Source organism: Penaeus chinensis, chromosome 18 (genome assembly GCF_019202785.1).
Source record: "Penaeus chinensis breed Huanghai No. 1 chromosome 18, ASM1920278v2, whole genome shotgun sequence".
Lineage (NCBI taxonomy): Eukaryota > Metazoa > Arthropoda > Malacostraca > Decapoda > Penaeidae > Penaeus > Penaeus chinensis.
In genome coordinates, this window is record NC_061836.1 from 14907600 (window position 1) to 14915099 (window position 7500).

Below are 7500 nucleotides of genomic sequence, written 5' to 3' on the forward strand. Positions count from 1 at the left end.
ATATATATATATATATATATATATATATATATATATATATATATATATATATATTTAAGACGTTCCCCAACCAGTCCTTCCTCTATTTACCCGAATCCCTCACTTTCATAACTCCAGTGTAATTCATCACTGACGCTTTATCTGCAACATAGCAACTTTGCATATCTATGACATGTTGTTGAAAGAGAAGCTGTAAATCCTTCCTTATCACGCTAGATAACTGTCAATCACGTGGGCTAGCGAATGATGCCTGCGAGTTGGTCTTTGTTCACGCGTGGTCCCGATTTTATCATTTTTGTGGTCATTATATCGCTATCGTCGTTTTTGTTATTATTGCTGTTTATCATTATCATTGTCATTATTAGTATTATTAGTTTCGTTCTCATTGCTATTACTATTAGTATCATTATCATCATTATCATTTTTATCGTCATTATTATGATTATCATTATCGTTATCGTAATTATCATTATCAATATTATTATCATTGTCAATATTGAACCGCATTCATGTTGACAAATGTAGAAAAGATATGAATGAAAATTAATATCTTCACAATACAAGAGATGTATTTGATTATATATTCGTCAGAAATACATGATACATGTATTTCTGACGAAGATATAATCGAAACCGGTCAAATACATATCTTGTATTGTGAAGATATTCATTTTCATTCATACCTTTTCTACAATTGTCAATATTATTATCCTTATTATCATTTTCATTGCCATCACCATTATTAGTAATAATTTTTTTTGTCCTTATTGTTATTGTTATCGCCATTGTCATTATCATTATTACTATGACAATTACCCTTATAACATTCTTAACATTATTATTATCATTATCGTTATTATGCTTATTCCCCTTTCCCCCCTTCCACTTTCCCCCTCACCACCCCTTACGGCCACTCTTGCACCCTCCCACGACCCCCTGTACCCCCCCTTAGACTACTGCACCCCCCCCCCCTCTCCTCTTTATCGTTCCTATCCTCCCTGGGACCCCTTCCCCCTAACGCCCCTCCCCCCCCACCCAACGACCCCCTGACGACTCCCATCCACTCTCAACGACTTAACTCTCTTTCGACCTCATCCCCTTAACGACCCGCTTGCCATACCCTCTCTCAAGAAGCCCCCCCCCCCCCCCTCACACACACACACACTTCCCTTCCCTTTAGACTCTTCTTTTTCGTCTTCCCTTTGCTACGATCCCTTTTTTTCCTCCATTTCCTTTACGCCTCCTGATACGACTTCCCACGACTCCTTGCGACTTCGTACCCTTATAACTTTCCTACGAATATCTATTTCTTCCCACGACCCCCCTCTCTACCCCCTTACTACGACTCCTTCTACCCCCTTTACTACGACCCCCCCCACCTCTACGCCCCAATCTACCCCTTCCTATAACACCCCCCTCCCCACTCCCCCTCCCCCTTTCCCTCTCCACCGCGACCCCAGTTCCTGCTTCTTAACAGCGAATGCACGAGAGGCGGTCGCAGTTTGAGAAGAAAAAAAAAGGTGTCATGGCTATTATCCCGGCGAGTTGCTGTCGGTCTTTATCTTTATTCTCATTTTCTTCCTTTTGACGTGTGTGTGTGTGTGTGTGTGTGTGAGGGAAGGGGGTGGGGGGGGGCTTGTGTGTGAGGAGGCAGTGTGTGAATGAGTGAGTGTGTATATGTGTGTGTGTATTTGTGTGTGTGTGTGAGTGAGTGAGTGGGTGAGTGAGTGAGTGAGTGAGTGAGTGAGTGAGTGAGTGAGTGAGTGAGTGAGTGAGTGAGTGAGTGAGTGAGTGAGTGAGTGAGTGAGTGTGTGTATATATTCAAGTGTTTTTGTTTTTTGTTTTTCTTAATTATTGTTTATTTCCGCCCCCTGGTGTATGCCTTAGTCCCCAGCATTTTAATGGTAAATTAACATTGGCCTGTGCATGCCTCTTTCACTTGTGTTAACTTATTGGCCTGTCTCTACCAATAGTTAATCAGCTTAAATGATTTTTCCTCTTATCTCTCCCTTTCGCTCCCCCTTCTGCCCCCTTCACTCATTTATCAACTAATTCCCCATATTCCAAGTTCTAAGAAGAAGTTCACAGCAGGGAAAGTTTACTAATTAATTCTATCAAGTAATATTATGCGGGACAGAAACACCTAAAGCAGATCGTCTTCAAAGGGATACTTCGTTACTTTAGTGGAATCTTACTTTGAGAAAATTTACTCACGCGTAGTAGCTCCCAGTCCCTCTGCGATCTATCACGTCAAAAAGTTGTCCTTTTTTAATTGTTTTCGTAGATAGTATGAAGTGCCACGTTCTATTTTGAATTAACTGCGGTTGTGAGTCGGGTCACGTGATATATCGGCGTGTGGGTTTGGAAAGCTATGTCCAAATGGTATAGGGAAATCATTTCAGGAAAGAAATGGTATATTCCATCTGCGTGAAACACCATAACAAAACAAAATATTTGACATATAAACGCAGCTTGGGCGCGTTTGTATACAGCCTACAGGAAAAAACCAGGGACATCCCCAAAATGAGATGTCATGATTGGCCAGCTGTCTACGCGCTCCAAATACGTCATCGGCAGGAAGTTTTGTCATTGGCTGAGGGATACAATGTGTATGACGTTATTGCGACGTCAGAACTGTTCAGTGGTTGATTACTAGTTTTCTGGTGTTCTTACTCCAAAATGTTACATAAAAAGCCATAATGTATCGTACGTTTTATCCCAATGAAAGAAGAGGTTTGCGAAGAGGTAACTCATAATAAAGCCTTTATATTATACATTTTGATTAACATGTCACACGAAAAACGCTAGCGTAATAACATGTCATCTTCAGCCGTTCCATAATTAGCTTACCAAACAGAAATAAAGAGAAAAAAAAATTAAGCTGATTTAAGCAAATGGCAAGCTTTGGGGGGAACACAGGAACACACCCCATCCCGCCTCTTTATATTTAAGCAGGCCTGGTCTCCGTCAAACCTCAGTTGCTCCCAAACCCTTTAGAAGTACAGTATTACACACTGATCGCGAGAGAAGGAGAAACCACAAGCAGAATCCCATATAACCTTGAGCGGAACGGCGGGTGTGCTCCCCCCTCCATCCCACCCAGCCATCTGTGACGCTGTGGCCTCCGCTGGGCCTGTTCCTTCCTCACAGGACCCACTGTGATATCCTCCGCCGCTGCAGGAACACCGTCGGCTGAGCGGGAAAAAAAACGGATTTCTTTAAGCATTTTAAGTGGTGTCTGACGTTATCTCGGGAAGTGCAGAGAGGAAAAGACGAGTTAGCTGGACCTCTTTCCCGCCCAGTGGATTCTCATTTACTGTGAAGGTGAGTTTTGCGAAGAGCATTGGTAACTGCTAGGTGTGTTATTTATCTGTCAGCCTAACACCATACTTTCCTGTCTGTCTGTCTGTATGTCTTCCTATCGGTGTCTGTCTATCTGTATCTGTATTTTAATTGATATTTGATATCGATACCTATATCCATATCTATCTGTATGTGTAAATCGGCAGGAAGAGCATAGCAGTTCATCGATACCTGTGTCCATATTTGTACTTGTGTGTATAAACAGACACGTCGGAAGAGGTTATAGCAGTTCAGTTCAAATATTAATGTGTTTTTTTTTTTTTCTCTTATCATTCATCCTTCTCTGTCTCGTTTCCGCATGAACTAAAATCACCTTCAAAACTCCGCCACTCGCGAACGCAACGAGCATTGTTAATCTGGAAAGGAATTGGCCCGTAAATCACTTGCTTGTTTATGTCGGAGATTTATATTGCTGGATTATGATGGAGTGCCGCGCCGGGAGGATGCACTGAATTCTGAACAGATTCAAAGAAAAAAGAAAATACAAAATTTACGCTGGTTCTATTATGTAGCCTATCTGTTGTTTCTCTACCAATCTGTCCGTCTATAATTATATGTATATGTACATGTATATATATACACACACACACACACACACACACACACACACATATATATATATATATATATATATATATATATATATATATATATATATATATATAAATTGTGTGTGCATGTATGTATATATACACACACATGTATATGTATATGTATATATATGTATGTATATATATAGATAGATAGATAGATAGATAGATAATATACGTGTGTGTAAACATATAAACATGTTTTTGTAGATTCTTACGCATCATTTCTTGCAGTTCAGGCATTGCTTAACGTCATGCCCTAAAAATAGATGTTGACTTCCTCTGTGTGTTGATAACGAATGATTGATGCGTAAATTGATGATGGTAAACATGGGCTAATGATGGTAATGATTAGGACGACTATTCCAATAACGATGGCAATTGTTAAAATAGTTTGGTATCGTCGTCACTGTTATTATTATTTACAATTATTATTATTATCACTATTACTATTACTACCACTATCATCATCATCATTATCACCATTTACTACTATCACCACCACTATTATTACTACTACTGCTATTACTACTACTACTACCACTACTATTACTACTACTACTACTACTACTTCTATTTCTACTACTAGTACCACCAATACTGTTACTAATACTATTACAGCTACAACCACAAACATCATAGCTATTGCAACAAATATTTGCCGCTGCTATCGTTACCGATATTTTTAGCAAAATCCCTCCAAAAAATCACCAAATTTATCAAAACCTTAACAAATGAAAGGACAACAAATATAACAAAGAACAACAAAAATAACAAAAAAAAGAACATCACAACACTTACGGTTTAAAATCCTCTGTCCTGTGTTTACATCCGGTCGAGGCCTAATTTCACCTCCACCGTTACTGTCTAATTATCCTGTTGTTTGTGTGTTGGGGGGGGGGGGGGGGCATCGATTTTCTAAGGTTTATGCATTGGTGATTATATGGTGGCTGTGTGTGTGTGTGTGTGTGTGTGTGTGTGTGTGTGTGTGTGTGTGTGTGTGTGTGTGTGTGTGTGTTTTAGTGTATAGTAAGCGGTTATATTTCTACATAAGTGTTTGTGTGGTTTTGTTAACTGTGTATTTGTTTGAGTAAAAATGTACATCAGTTTAATCCTTCATGTATAACTGCGGGTGAACTTGTATCGTTAAAAAAATATATATATATGTGCATGTATATTTTGCCGTTTTCATGAAAAATTTATGTCGAAACCGAAATAAAATAATAATAAAAATTAGTTCTGCGCTTGCTACACTCGAGGTCAGTGACATCAAACTTTAAAAAAGAGAAAAAAATGGGGAAAAAATAGGTCCATCCCCCTCCCCTTCCCTCCCTTCACCAACACACCCCCCCTCTCTTTTCCCATTACCCTTCGCCCCCTCCCTCTTCCCTTACCTACCCCCCTTCCCTCCTCCCCATACCTCTCCCTCCTCCCCACACATCTCCTTCCTCCCCACACCCCTCCCTCCTCCCCACACCTCTCCCTCCTCCCCACACCCTCCCTCCTCCCCACACCTCTCCCCCCCTCACCTTCCCATTCTGCCCCTAACCCCCCTTCACTCCGCACCGCCTCCCATATATTTACTCATGTATGTCACCCTCCCACCCCCCCACCCAGTAACCCCTCCCCCCTTTCCACCACCCCTAGTAAACCCCCCCCCCCCACCCCATTATTTCACGGTTTGCGCAATATGGGAAACGCCCACAAACGCCCACAGAACTAAAAAGAAATATGAATTGCGTAAAATTTTGTTGATATTACGTGCCTTATGCTATGGCCTTGTTGCTTATGTGCCATTTTTAGAGTGGCTTTTAACGTTGTACATTGAAGGACAGAGGAAATGAAAGTTTGTTAGAAAAATATAGTAAAGGTTCTAATAAATATATAATTTGTTTGTGCTTGGCAGTGATTTGATATTTCAAGGGTATTTTCAGAATTGCATTTAGTTATGACATTTCTTTTTCCTTTAAATGTTGATTTGTAGGTTATCGTTGCCGCCATTATCATTGCAATAGTTGTAACAGTAGTTATATCCGTATTATTATCATCTTTATCATCATCAATCATCGTAATCATGATACTAACCCTATCTTGTTCCTTCCCCATCCCCACCACCTCCCTCCCCTCCCCTCCATCACCCTCCCCTCCATCACCCTCCCCCCTCCTCCATCACCCTCCCCTCTCCTCCATTACCCTCCCTCCCCTCCATCACCCTCCCCCCTCCTCCATCACCCTCCCCCCCTCCTCCATCACCCTCCCCCTCCTCCATTACCCTCCCTCCCCTCCATCACCCTCCCCCTCCTCCATCACCCTCCCCCCCTCCTCCATCACCCTCCCCCTCCTCCATCACCCTCCCCTCTCCTCCATCACCCTCCCCCCTCCCCCCTCCTCCCCTACCCCAGTGCCACCAGTGCCAAATTGCAGGACCTGTGAACTCGTGCGTCGTTTCCGGCACCAGGAATCAGGTCGTGGGGTCGTTAGTCGGAATGGGAGCAAACACGGGATTTCATCGTTGGATTGTTTGCGGGTCCTCTTCTTCTTCTGTGGGGGGGGGGGGGCGGGGAGGGCAAGCTTTCTCTCTTTGAATCTATTTTTTTTTCTTTCTTTCTTTCGCTTTCTCTTCTCTGTTTTTCTTCTCTTCTCTTTTATTTTCTAATCTCTCTCTCTCTCTCTCTCTCTCTCTCTCTCTCTCTCTCTCTCTCTCTCTCTCTCTCTCTCTCTCTCTCTCTCTCACTTGGAAAAAGTAACAATAAATGAATTATAACAAAACATATCAAGAATCATAAATTGTAGATGTTGCTTTAAGTTTTCACATTGAGAATAACAAACTTGAAAATCGTGAATGTAAAATGTATTACATACACATGATCCCCCAGATGTTGCAAAGTCGACTGCGTTTTTTTTATTCTCAAAAGGTACCGAAAGTTTGGACTTAAATTCGGATTCTCAGAGTGAACAGTCATGGGATAAAATGTCATGAGGGCTGGCCGTGAATAATAAACGTCTGTGCGGGGTTTTCGTGTGGATTGTGAAATGGACGCGGATACACACACACACACACATACACATACACATACACATACACTCATACACATACACATACACATACACATACACATACACTCATACACATACACACACACACACACACACACACACACACACACACACACACACACACACACACACACACACACACACACACACACACACACACACACATACACGAGAGAGAGACAGAGACAGAGACATAGACAGATATAGAGACAGACAGACAGACAGACAGACAGACAGATAGAGACAGAGAGAGTGGAGAAGAGGGAGTTAAAGGTTCCAACTTGGAAGGTCAAAAAGCCGTGGTATTCCGAGTTAACAAAACAACACAAATCGTGACCGTGTTCTATGGCGTTGATGTAATAGTTTTCATATATTCGTTGCGTATCATGTGCTGTTGTTGTTTCTTTCTTTCTTTCTTTCTTTCTTTCATTCTTTCTTTCTTTCCAATGATTGATTTATTTATCTGGAATCTGCCTATGTTAATCTGATC

The 7500-nt window shown here is 41.5% G+C and overlaps 1 protein-coding gene across 1 annotated transcript in view; it reads left to right on the forward strand.

The window, feature by feature from the left end:
- Window positions 1–2968: 2968 nt before the first annotated feature.
- LOC125034677 overlaps window positions 2969–7500 on the forward strand; it is a 34735-nt gene continuing 30203 nt past the window's right edge. The window contains exon 1 of the mRNA XM_047626577.1: window positions 2969–3324. The gene's annotated coding sequence lies outside the window, so the exon portion shown is untranslated. The remainder of the gene's footprint in view (window positions 3325–7500) is intronic.